Source organism: Condylura cristata, unplaced genomic scaffold, assembly GCF_000260355.1.
Source record: "Condylura cristata isolate star-nosed mole 26May11 unplaced genomic scaffold, ConCri1.0 scaffold00008, whole genome shotgun sequence".
Classification (NCBI taxonomy): domain Eukaryota; kingdom Metazoa; phylum Chordata; class Mammalia; order Eulipotyphla; family Talpidae; genus Condylura; species Condylura cristata.
This window is the reverse complement of record NW_004567109.1, coordinates 22,441,842-22,454,917: the sequence shown is the minus strand read 5'-3', so window position 1 is coordinate 22,454,917 and position 13,076 is coordinate 22,441,842. Positions and strand designations below refer to the sequence as shown.

The 13,076-nt window shown below is 45.4% G+C and overlaps 1 long non-coding RNA gene across 1 annotated transcript in view; it reads left to right on the top strand.

The window, feature by feature from the left end:
- The first annotated feature begins 4,966 nt into the window (after positions 1-4,966).
- The window catches only part of LOC105853396, a 52,662-nt gene continuing 44,552 nt past the window's right edge, over positions 4,967-13,076 (top strand). Inside the window, exon 1 of the long non-coding RNA XR_001145244.1 lies at positions 4,967-5,050. This is a non-coding gene — a long non-coding RNA (uncharacterized LOC105853396). The remainder of the gene's footprint in view (positions 5,051-13,076) is intronic.

The window sequence follows — 13,076 nt, the reverse complement described above, 5'->3', positions numbered from 1 at the left end:
ATCCAAAGTCTTCCAAAGCAGGTGACCTTATTTGCTTCCTTCCTAGACCACCTCTCCTCCAACTATTATCAGAAAGAGAATGAGTGGCTGAAGTATAGGGAAAGAGGAAAAAAGTCAGGGTAACTCCTAGTACTGGCCAAAGATTAAGGACTTTTGTTTGCATTTTTCATCTCAGCTACCTTTGGTCAGTGAAAATGGGGTTACTTTTCTTGGGGCTTATGAGCAAATGGCAATCTTCTTATATTTGTATGAGTGTATTTACCCTTCAGAGACGCAGGATCTGAAAACTAGAAGATTAGAGAATATTCATGTTGCCTTTCTTTATGAGAAAATGGATATCCAGAGAGATGGAATGTTACTGTAGGACTACGTTAAGAAAGAAAAGTGAGGGCCCTCCCTGGTGGCTCAGTGGGTTAAAACACAGTACTAAGAAGCTAAAGCCACTTCAGCCTGAGTTCGATCCTCACCCAGGGGGTGACCTACATGGCGTGGCAGACTTCTCCTGACCCACCCGCTCCTCTCCTAAGCAGTGTTCTCCTTCAGTTCTGCCTATTCTGCTCCCCACTCTGTCTCTGGTGCACCCTCTCACCTCCTGCACTTCTAACCTGTACCTCACTTCTGTATGCACAGATAAATGAATCTTTAAAAAAAAAGAAAGAAAAGAAGCAATGGTGGGCATGTATGGTTCACGTGACTAGAAAGTATGGGGGTAAGTGTGGTCTGACCTAGGCTTACTACTCAACAATGTACCCCCAATTCTATTTTTTCTGTTGATCTTTTCTCACTCCTTGGCAATCTGGTCTCTATGCTTGTGGTCACACACACAAGCCTGCATTAATTCCAGACCTTACATCACTAATGGGATCTGCAGCCAAGAGAGGAATCTTCTCCTGTTGAAAGTCCTTGAAAATGTCCTGTCCAATCTCATTGTCTTGACTGGGTCTCATGTCTGCCTTTACACTAATTTCTATGGTCAGGGAGATGGAATGGAATGATTACTAAGTCAATCGGACCCAACTCCTACAGCTCAGGTTAAACAAGACCACATAGGTTGTGATGGAGAAAAAAAGTGCTTTCTCAAAGAAATTTAGTGTTCTGATGGCTGGACAGTAGAGGAGTGGGTTCTGGGGAGGTTAGCTGAAGTGGACAAGGGCAGTTGGTCATAGCTGGCCTGGGCCCAGGGGGCATCTGCAAATGCACTTAAAGTAGGCATGTTTCACAATAGAAACCCAAATGGAACTATGGGTTTGCTTAAAAATAAACTATGTTCAGTTTATTTTTAACTATGACAAATGCACACAAAAACACACCTTGCTTTTGGTCACAATAATGAGTAGAGTTTTCTGAGTTACTTAACTTTGCATCTCATTAATTCATGAAGACTCTCAACAGAAATTGAATAGTTTGAGAGTGAGAATTACATCATTTAAATATGTACTGTGTTACTGAGGTTCTTGGCAATGTTTTTTTTTTTTTTGAGAAGTCTGTATGAGAAGCCTGGATTTTCTTTTCCATATATGTCAGAAAAATGCTTGTTAATGTTCTCCAGTGAGGTTTCCCTGGTATACAGGAATTAGAAACAAAAAGAATAGCATCTGTCTTTTGCCAGGTATTTTGTTGCGATATAGGAAAGCATTCTCCAGTTTCCTTTGGGAATTCCAAGTTTAATGGGAGAGGCAGGTAATCAAATGAGTAAGTAAAATGTCATGAAGGTAAGTGCAACAATGGGTGATAGAGCTGGGTGCTTTGAGACAGAAGGAGGAACATTGTTGGGGTAGAGTAGCCCAGGAAGGTTTTCTGAAGGAGGAGAACTCTTCAGAGAATGTTAAAGTCAGCTGGGGCATAGCAGGAAGGGTATTCTACACAGAGGAGACTCATGAGCTCTGAGGCATGACATCTGAGTGAGTTTCCATGGAACTCCCAGTAATTCAGAAGGGCAGAGATGGGGTATGGTAGGGAGTGGGCAGAAAAGATGGAAGGATGGGAGGCAGGGAGGGGCTGGGTGGTAGAGCTGTGGAGCCTCTCCTCTGGGAGCTAGAAGCCTCTAGAGTTTTAAGTAAGGGAAGACATGGTTTGTGTCTTAAACATATTTCTGTATCTGTTAGTTTCTATGGTTGCAGGCAACTCTATTTAATTTCCAAAAAAGAATATTTTAGAGAGCTATGGAATCATTTAAAAAGCTGAAGAAAAAGCTGCAGAATCCAGGTTCTGAAAGGAGTTTCTTGGACAGACATAGCAAAACTGATTGGCAGTCTCCTTGATTGGGAACAATCAGGTCCAACTACTTACAGTTTATATGTTGCTCTGTCTAGGAATCAAATTTCAGGTGAAGGATGTCCTATTACTCGGCTTGAAGGCACACCTTGCCTGGGCCAGGTAAAGTCAGCAACTTGACTGACAGGCTTCCAAAGCCTGTGTCTTGTAAGGGAGGGTGGATTCCTAAGGCAAAGTCAGAGTTTTGTCTCATAAGAAAGATAAATGCCAGCTATGTCAGCAAAAGCAATGGGTGATCCTTCAGCAGTGGTTTGGAAGGTAGATTTGTGGGGACAAAAGATGAAGGGACTTAAAAGGCAAAATGATGGGGTGTGGACAGGGCTGTGGCTGTGTGAAAATAGACTCTGGGACTTAAGAACATTTATGGGATAAAAATTGGTGGTTGACTCTAGAAGAAGGGAGACTCAAGGATGACTCCCAAATCCTAGCATGCAGTGTAGATATCACCACCTGAGAGAGGCAGAGGGAGGTGGGAAAGAGAAGGTGACAAACTGCTTAGGACACACTGAATTTGAAAAACTGTGTGGTTTATCATATAGATGTTAAAATTTGAAGTACAGTAACTGAACTCATGGAAGTGGGCAATATGACCTAGGAAGGGTCTTGGAGGGGCAATGAAAAGCACCAATATAGGCTTGCCAGGGAAAAGAAGGTCAAAGAACAGAAAGAGTAGAGATGAGGAGGAAGAGAACCAGGAATGTCCAGGATCCACAGAACCTCACAGGATTCCAGGAGAGAGCAGATACGTGCTCTGATGTAAGCATAGGCCATATTCTAGGGAACTAACCTAAATGGGAGATGAGGAGGTGGGGGTAAAACATGCAGGCCTGGCCCTCCCTGGTGGCGCAACCGGTTAGGACACAGTACTGCAAGCGAGCCACAGCTGGAGGTGACCCCAATGGCACCGAAGACCTCTCCTGACCCGCCCGCTGCCCCCCTCAGCAGTGTACTTTGTCCATCTGCCTGTTCTGCTCCCCTATGTCTCTGGTGAAGCCTCTCACCACCCCTACACCTCTGGCTTGCACCCCAATTCTGTATGAATAAATAAATAAATCTTAAAAAAAAACCCCAAAACCAAACAAACCAAAAAACATGCAGGTCACCCTTGCAAGAATCTTGGATGAGAAGGGCTGGAAAACTGTATGGCCCCTGGCAGAGGTACAGCATTAGGGTGTTAGGCTTTTACTTTGTAGTTTGATTTTTTTTATAGAGGTTAAGCTATAATTCACATACCATAAAATTCACTTTTTTAAAGTATTTTATTTAGTGGCTTTTAGTATAATCACCAAGATGTACAACCATCGCCCTCTAATTCCAGTACATTTTCATACCCCTGAAAGGAGTATACCATGTCCATGAGCAGTTAGTTACTCCTCCTTTTCTCTTTCCCTGAGTCCCTGGCAACCACTACATCTACCTCTGTTTCAATGGGCTTGCCTATTCTAGACAGCTCATTTAAAAGGCCTTACACATTATATTCTGAACAGTTTATATAAATGGACTTATACATTATAAGCTTTTTGTGTTTTGCTTCTTTCATATAGCTTTAAATGTTCATCAAATATTATAGCATGTAACAGTGGAGTAAGTCCCCACATAAGGAACACAACAAGTTCTTGGAAAAAAGGACTGCAAGCGAAACATAACGAAAGCAGACCTCAAAGAGTGTTGCTTCATGAACACTGGCCAAGACTTTTCTTTTCTCATCAGCCCTATCATGAAACAGGAACAGACAATACCATTCACGGACCTGCTGTACTGTATTCCTTTTTGTGACCCAATAACATTCCATTGTACGGATAAACCATAATTTGATGATCCATTCATCAAGCAATGGATATCCCCCAAATTCCCACTTTTGGGTCATTATGGGGATGTTGCCAACTTCAGTGTAAGTCTTGTTTCCAATTCCCTTGAGTATATACTTCCGGATTCCAATTGTTGGGTCTCAACTGACTCTGACTGGGAGAGACCTGATTTATTTACTGCAGGTTTGGGGCCAGCTCAAGGGAGAAGAGGGAGACACTCAGGAGGAGCGGCTGGAGGGAAGGACCATGTTCTTCAGCTTCTTGCTCCCTCCAGCGCCCTAAGCCTGACTTCATAACCACTAGAACCTGCACACGCCACACCTGCTGACCCAGGAGCGGATCCCGCGTGTAGCCTAAGCATCCCCTAGCCCCGTCGCAGATGGTCCTGGTGGGTGGCTCTTGTTCTTATTTTTAGGATCTTCTCTGGTTAGAGCCTGGCCTAGCTTAGTTTCCTTCCTTAGATTCGTTCAGAGGTGAGTCGAGACAATTCATCGTGGAGTTAGATTCTGATTCTCGCTTCCTCAAGTCATCCAGGAGGTTCTCTCCGTCCGGGATAAGTAAGACTGCTGGGTACCGGTGGCCGGGGACCAAATACGCCAGCGCTCAGCCCAACACGCCGCCCTCGGCAACCACTGCGCAGGCGCCACTTCTCTGCCAAGGAGGGGGCGGGGGAGTGGGCGGGGCGGGTAGCGTTCAGACCAATCGGAAGCGAGCGCCCCCGCCCTCCGAGCCGGTGGACCGAGCTTGACCCCGGCGGTGGGTGGAGGAGGCGGGGCCAGCAGGGCGGCCACGGAGGGGGCGGGGCCTGGACCTTGGAGGCGGGGCCTGGGGCTGTCAGTCCCGCGCCCGCTGCTGCCGCCGCGGCGGTTCCTCACATGCAGTGGCCGGGGTGGCTGCCAGCGCTGCCGCCTGTCGTCCGCTACCCCGGCATCCCGAACTGCCCCCCGCCGTTCCGGCCCGGTGCGCAGGTAAGGCCGGCAGTGGTGCCGAGCCATCACATCCCCCTCCTGGGCATCGGTCCGCCGCGCGGGCGCCCCCTCCGGGCTGTGTCAGCGCCGCGGCTCCCCTGGCTCCCTCAGGCGGTCTCGGGGGGCGGGACGACAGTCAACCCCATCCCCCCTCCCACACCTCCGGGCGCCGAGCCTGTAGCTGGGGTCTGCGGGCCGCGTCTCCGCATCCCGGCGTGGGGGTGGTTCTGAGTACCGGCTCCCGGGCGGATTACACAACCGCCCGGGCTGGGCGCGGGTCTCCTCCCCAACCCCGGCCTCACACCTGTCCCCGCGACGCGCTCCCGGGCGGAGAGCAGAGACCCTGCGCGACAACCCGGGCCCCAGAAAGTTTCACTTTGTGCTTCGGGTTTGTTGACATCGGAGGGAGATGACCGGGAGATGGAGGCTGAGCAGGGAGGATGCGTCTCTCAGGCGGCGTTCCCTTTGCCCCGGGGTGGCCCAGGTCCAGGTTTCCCTTCCAGAAGTCCTGCCGAGAGCCCTCCTCCCGGGTCGGAGGCTGCTGCAGGGCGCGTGGGTCTCTGCCTCTGCGTTAGCGTGCCCTGGCCGCGGGATTGCTGCAATCTGGGGACAGCTTAGCCTCGGTTTTTCTCTTCTCCTAATTTAGCATTGATATTTAGACCAGGTATGGGCATTTACTTTGCATTTCCCTGACACTTTGTATTTGTGAGGTGCTTTGCCGTTCCCGATTAGTTAATTAACAAGGTGGGAAAGCAAAATAGATCCTGAGACGCATGGCTAATACCTTTAGTCTAACAACTCTTCAAGAAACACTGAGAGCTTTATTTAGGCTTTTGCTGGAGAGAAGCTTTTTGGCCAGTGTGCCGCCGGGAGAGCAATTCCTTGTCTTCATATTGCTACAGAAGGCTTTGGCAATGATGGTAAGGTTTTCTCTGTTTGTCCCTACTTATGCTGTCTTTTTTGAGAGTCACCAATCTATGGTGGGTTATTTGGTTTTCTTCATATAAGCAAAAGAAGAATTAGAAGTGTTGCTGATGAAGCAGTGAAGGAAAAAAAAGGTCCAAAGAAGTTTGGGTATTTGGGTATTGTCTGCTTTACCAGCAGAAAACCTTGCTTCTTCCTGTTCTTTTCAGTTTTCCTGGTAGGATGTACCCAACTGGGCTAGCATTACTGGCTCCTCATTTACACTGTAACCCTCTTGCTACCTGTGGTTTACAGACCTGCCTAGGGACATCCTCTAAGAGTGGGCTTAATTAGCACTTTTATCTGCCCATTAAGAATACAGCTTGAAATCTCTTGTAATCAGGCGCTGTTGTAGTGTTGAATCTTTAATAATATCTAATTCATTTTAATAGTGTTTCTATAATAATCTTTCTATTAGTATGCCAGTTCTGCAACACCAGTACTTTTAGTATAGAAGCAGCAATTTACTAGAAATATGATCACGGCAAAAACAATTCTCCAACAGATTTGCAGCCCACTTTACTTGGATAATTACTGCTAGAGGCTGTTAAGGTTTTTTATTATTCTTTGGTGCAGTAGGTGTTACAATGCTTTTGATCTATGAGGTCATTATGAGGTCATTCTCTGTAGCAATGGATTCAGTCACTGTGTCACTTAAATATTTTTTTGGACTAATGTCCTATGCATTTTCCCCCATGCTGATTTTTTTTTTTTTTGGTATAGAGTTCAGAACTAATGAGATTTAGTTCTGATTTCCCAACCCAAGTTTATTGTATTGTGGGTGTTATAGAGATGATTATGCTTTTACTAGTATATGTACCAGACCCTGGTTTGCAGATATTGAGTTATCTACTTCTCACAACAACTCTGTAAAGAAAGTACTATTACTACCTCATGTTTCAGATAATGAAATGGAGGCCAGATTGCTTGGCCCAGGTTGCAGAGTGAAGTGAATGACAGCCAGATTCTAACCTAGGCAACCTGAGGTCTGAGTCCAAGTCGTTAACCACTGCGCTGTCTTGCCTCTGCAGTTTATTCTTTCAACAGGTATTTTTATTTCTGCTTGCTGTCTGAACAGCATGGCATGCTGCACTGTGGGGAGGAATACAGTGCTTTCCAGTGGATATACAAACTCTGGGTAAAGAGTTCTTGTTCTGGTTTTAGCTCTGCTCCAGCTAATCTGTTATTTTGAGTGAGATACCTGATCTCTTGTCTTCCATTTCCTTCATCTCTTGATATTCCATTCCTGGTGGAATAACAGCAGTAGAAGCAGACTAACTAACTAGTCTTAACTCCTGGGGAGCTGGAGAGATGAGGCAGTCCTCTCACCGAAAATCCTCCGTAAGGCACAGGCTAAGATCAGGTGTCATATGTGTGTATGTGTGTCTGTGTGAGAGAAAGAGAGAGTCCTGGAGAAGGACCAGAGGGCAGCTGCCATGGGAGTGCAGTGCAGTGGCTGAGAGACTTCATCTTCAGCACTTCAGTGTTATGCTGTTACTACCAGCATTGTTCCTTTGTGTTTACAAAACTAAAAGACAACCAGAAAAGAATACATCCCACAGATGCACAAGACTATGTAGGCACATTTGTGGAGGACCTTTTGACATCACTTTGCAGGAGGCCTGTAGTCAGAGAATGACAGGACCTGATAGCAGAACTAGGAGCCCTCAGAATCATGGCAAGCCATATTTGAAAGGAAGTTTCAAGGTCACTGAGTTTAATAGCCTCCTTCTTTTCCTCCCTCCACCATTCATCCAGGATAAGTCCCTCACATGTGAGCACCTGCCCCACTCAGAGCTCACCTGTTCTTACTTGGCCATCTCCTGGGTCAAACATTTGATAGGCTTCACAAATCTGTGCACCAAGTTGCTGGGATTGTGTCTGGTGGTAGGGATTGGAAACTGCAGAATGATTCTTGGCCGGTCTGATGGTTTTGAAAGATCATCATAGATATGAAAGCTGGATTAGAGGGGAAGCATTAATCCACGGAGACCATTAGGAGGCGTTGGCTAGAACTTAAGGTTGAGATGATCCAGACCAGGACAGGAAGTAGCATGGGTTGTAGAGGAAGGAATGAACTTCAGAGGACAGAATCCCCTTCACCCCACGCCTCCCTGGCAACAGCATCAGCAAGAGTGAGGCAGTGTCTCCCTGGGTGACACTGAGGATACTGTGGAGTTGAAAGTCTGGTGGAGTTGGGGGGCGGGAGACATTTTTGTGAGTGTGCTCCCCAAACTTGTGTGGTGCACTGTAGCTAATAGAAGGCCTCTGCAGATGGGAAAACAGATTTTCTTTCTTCTCAAGAAGGGCGTGTACTGTTTAAATATAGTGGGAAATTCCCCCTGCTTAATGAAGAAATAACAGTTTTTCCCCTTGGGTGTTGCAATCTCTTACATGGGCTCATTTAACCTTGAGCTGCACTTCTCGGTCAGGTTGGGATCTGGTGTTTATCATTTCTGCCTTAGAGCTGAGGGGGTGGGAGCACAGTGGAGCCTGGCTGACAGCATCTTTCGGACTCCAGGTCTTGAAGGTGACCTTGGCAGTAGGGTTTCGTGTGCCTGGTAGAGCAGGAGTTTGAGTGTAACTGTCTTGGGGTTGTATCAGGAGGACACCTTGGTGATGTTTTTTCTTTGATTTGTTTGGGAAGTTTTTTGGGGTATTCTGCTCTCTAGTGATACCTGTTTCCTACACACAGGAGAGCCAGCACCCTTCATGGAGAGTCAATAGGACTGTTTCTTCTGACAGAGCTTGTGTGAACCTCGAAGAGAGCTTGGGGTGAAATAATTACCATCTTGATAGGGACTTGGGATAATTTGGGGGAAAAATGATTTATTTAGGAAACTGCAAAGGTAGAAGAAAATAGCTGCCAGTGTTATACATTTATTTTTTTCATTACTTGATGTATTTCTGGCTTAGGATGCAATATGTCTTAAGTGTTTGTGTTTACAAGTTTATAAATTGAGACATGTTGTCTAATAGTGTATGCAAAAATAAATGGTGTAATCTCAATCTCAGTATTGATATTGGTTTTACCACATCTTCAGGCCAGTGGTTTGAAACCAGGGTGATAGTGTTCCCCCACAAAACATTTGACAACGGCTGGGGCATTTTTGGTTGTCGCAACTAGGGGTAGAGAATGTGCTGCTGGTGTAGACCATTCTGTAATACATAGGGGACCCTGCACCCCCAGCCCGGACCTACCCCCAAAGAAATTTTCAGCCCAGCATGTGACTAGTACTGAAGTTGAGTCTTCTTGTAGAGATAATCATTTTTCTTTTTAGGAACAAATTGAGGTTAAAGAGAAGAGGAGGAAGAAGGATATATGAAATGTGCCTTGACTCCTTGAAAGTGAAAACAGTGCCCTCCCTTCTGCTACCCAGGAGGGAGAACCAACTAGACAAGCAACAGGAACAGACATTTGTCTGCCACCCAGGAGCTATTTCAATAACTGGGTTGCTCAACACAATAGTTTGGAACAGGAAGTGGAGGCTCTTGTAGTGGGATGAGGCTGTAGGGTAATTTATGGAGGGCTTACAGGCTGAGAAGGAAAGCTGGGTACTGCCAGAATAATTTTGTAAAGTTCCTGAGAATTTTCAAGGTTGAGGACACTGAATGTGGGACTCAGGAGCGCCCATCTCTAGTTAGGGAGTGTGTGAACTCCCTGTGTCCTGATACTGCGTGGAGAGTAAAAGAGTAAAGAACAGTTACTCCCCAGGTTGGGTTCAGGTTGTGCCCATGTCTGCCCCCATCCTCCCCTTTGAAAGCTTTTTTATTGTGGGACATCTTAAATCTATATAAAATTGACAATCACACAATCACATTCAAACTCCTCCTTTTTTTTTTTTTTTTTTTTTTTTTTTTAGAGATTTATTTATTTGTGCATACGGAACTGGGGTACAGGCCAGAGGCTCTGGGGCGGTGAGAGGCTTCGCAGAGAAAGAGTGGGGAGTAGAACAGGCAGATCAACGAAGCACACTGCTGAGGGGAGCAGCAGGTGGGTCAGGAGAGGTCTGCCGCGCCATGTTGTCACTTCCGGGGCAGGCGGGAATCGAACTCATGCGGAAGTGGCTTTAGCTTCTCGGTGCTGCGCTTTAACCCGCTGCACCACCAGGGAGGGCCTCAAACTCCTCCTTTTACCCATAACCAGTTTCGATGATGGGCCAGGCTCATCTCCACTCCACCTATTTTATACTTTTTTAATTCTAGAAAATAGCTTCCTTAATTACTGATTACTTCCCTATTACAAGAGGCTCTGCAGTGACGGAGGTAAATGGTTTTCCAGTGCGAGGGTCTCCCCAATGAAAACTTAATGCACATTCATGATTATAGGTCCAGACACACCTGGGATGGGGAGCTCAGGTCTTGATTAGAAAGTGCAGGTGATCGAAGAAACTATCTTTCTTTTTAAATCTCCTGGGTGAAGACATTTACTTAGAGTTGTCCGCTGTACCAATGCGTCTCTGGTTTCCACAGTGGAGGGTCCCCTTAGTTCCTGGAGGAGCATCATGTGTGTTTATTTCCTTTTAGGCTGAGCCCTTTCCTCTTGGATGAAACCTCCAGGTATGAAGTGTGAAACCAAATGTCCTGTGTGGGCTTCTCATGTGAATCTGTCTGAGAAGCACAGGCAGAGGAGGGAGAGAAAGGTGTTATTTCTCGGGGTTGTATGACTCTCGTTCCCAGCAGGTGCTCCCCTGCATTTGTTAGTGTAGGCAGAGCTCTTCCATCCCAGCCATGGACAGTCCATACTACATGGAAACAGCATTGCATTGTCTTTTGTGAACAGGATTTCTCTTTCCAGTTGTGTCTCCGTGAGCTGCAGAATTAATTTTTTTGTTAGGCCTTTGGAGAATTGGCATGCATTTACTTGACTCCGTGTTGTGTTGTAATATATATACAAAAAATACCTGCAAAAGTTGAGAGAGTGCTTGAATAATCAGATAATTGATGTTTATGAATTTTAATTAGTGCTGATTGCTACAAAGGTAGACATTCTGGACTGGGTTCACAAGCAGCTGCATCAGTGTGAAGACCTGGGCCCATGAATGACTTCATTTTCCATTTATATTTTATTTATTAAATACATCTTTACTCGGTCCTTATTCCATGAAGAGGTGCAGATAGCATTAGATTACTATAGGCATCCTGTATCACAGTCATTTTTCAGTAGCTTGCCATTCTATGTAGAGGACAGTTTCTGGTCCCTGTAATAAAAGCTATATCCTCCATGCCTCTATTATATGTCTTGGCATACTTAGTTTACTTATATTAACTCTACTCTTTAGAACCCTTCTGGATAAGAATTAGCATTCTTTTTCTTTCTTTCTTTTTTTTTTTTAAGATTTATTTACTTATGCATACAGAACTGGGGTACAGGTCAGAGGTGTGGGGGTTAGAGGATTCACCAGAAACAGAGCAGGGAGCAGAACAAGCAGATCGATGAAGCACATTGCTGAGGGGAGCAGGTGGGTTAGGAGCGGTCTGCCATGCAATGTGGGTCACCTCCCGGCCTGGGATGGAACTATGCTGCAGTGACTGCTGTATCTTCATAGTGCTATGCTTAACCTATTGCACCACCAGGGAGGGCCCAGCATTCTTATTTTGCAGATGAGAAAACTTAAGTAGAGAGAAGTTAAGGAATACTAGGAGGTAGATTTGATCACAGAGTTTTATGCCTTCCATAAATCTTGTCTCTTATGGTTAAGAGTTGGTGCAAGTTGTAGGATTGGTTGAGGAGACGGGGGTAGTTATTATGGAAGGGGGCTAAGAGTTCTGGTTATGAAGTCTTCACATTGAATTCCCTGGGAAACGTTACTTTTGAGTGTGATAAATTACCTGTGTTCTATTTTTGAGCTGACTGTATAAAACAAAATAACGTACTGGTAGTCCTGGGCCAAATTTGGTTAGCAGATGAGTTTTCCTGGGTATACACAGCTTTCTTTATTTTATTTTATTTATTTATTATTTATTTATTTTAAAGATTTATTTATCCATACAGAACTTGGGTACAGGCCACAGATGTGGAGGGTGAGAGGATTCCCCAGAGACAGAGGGGGGAGCAGAACAGGCATTGACGAAGTACACTGCTGAGGGGAGCAGCGGGCAGGTCAGGAGAGGTCTGCCGCACCATGTGGATCTCCTCTGGGGCAGGCGGGGATCGAACTCATGCTTCAGTGGCTTTAGCTTCTCAGTGCTGTGCTTTAGCCCACTGCGCCACCAGGGAGGGCCCTAATTTTGTTTATTAAAGATTTATTTATTTATGTATACAGAACTGGGGTACAGGCCAGAGATACAGGGATGGTGAGGGGATTCACCAGAGATGAGCAGGGAGCAGAACAGGCGAAGTACACTGACAAAGTACACTGCTGAGGGGAGCATTGGGCAGGTCAGGAGAGGTTTGCCATGCCATCTGGATCACCTCTTGGGCTGAGGATTGAACTTACACTGAAGTGGCTGCGGCTCACTTGCAGTGCTGAGCTTTAGCCCGCTGCATCACCAGGGAGGACCAGGTCTCCCCATTCTTAAGAGACAGTAGGGAAGGTTGCCCAGATGTTAAGTTTGAGAAGTTAAAAAGAAGAGGTGTTCACTGGCCAGCTCTTGCACAGAGTTTGAGGATGACATTGTATTTAATGATAACGTTGATACATACATAATTGGTGAGTTGTTGAAAGTCTTCTCCCTAGAGTCTGCTATCACCACGTTCACTTGACATTACACTGGAATCCTAGACATTTCAGTAAGGTCAGTAAAAGAAATACAAGGCACAGAAATACAAGGTCAGTAAAAGAAATACAAGGCACAAGTACAACAAAACTGTCATTATTAGTTGTCAGGTGATTGTTTATTTTGAAAATCTTAAAGAACCCATAGACAAACTGTTAGAATTAATAAGTATTTTAGTGAGGTGGATAGATATAAGTTCAATATATAAAAATCAATAGTAATAAAAATAGAAAACAGGTAAGAAAATGATACCAAAATATCAAATTCATAGTACATCATATAATGAAGATGTGCAAGCTCTCTGCACTGAAAACAAGAAGATATATTGAGAGAAATAAAACTT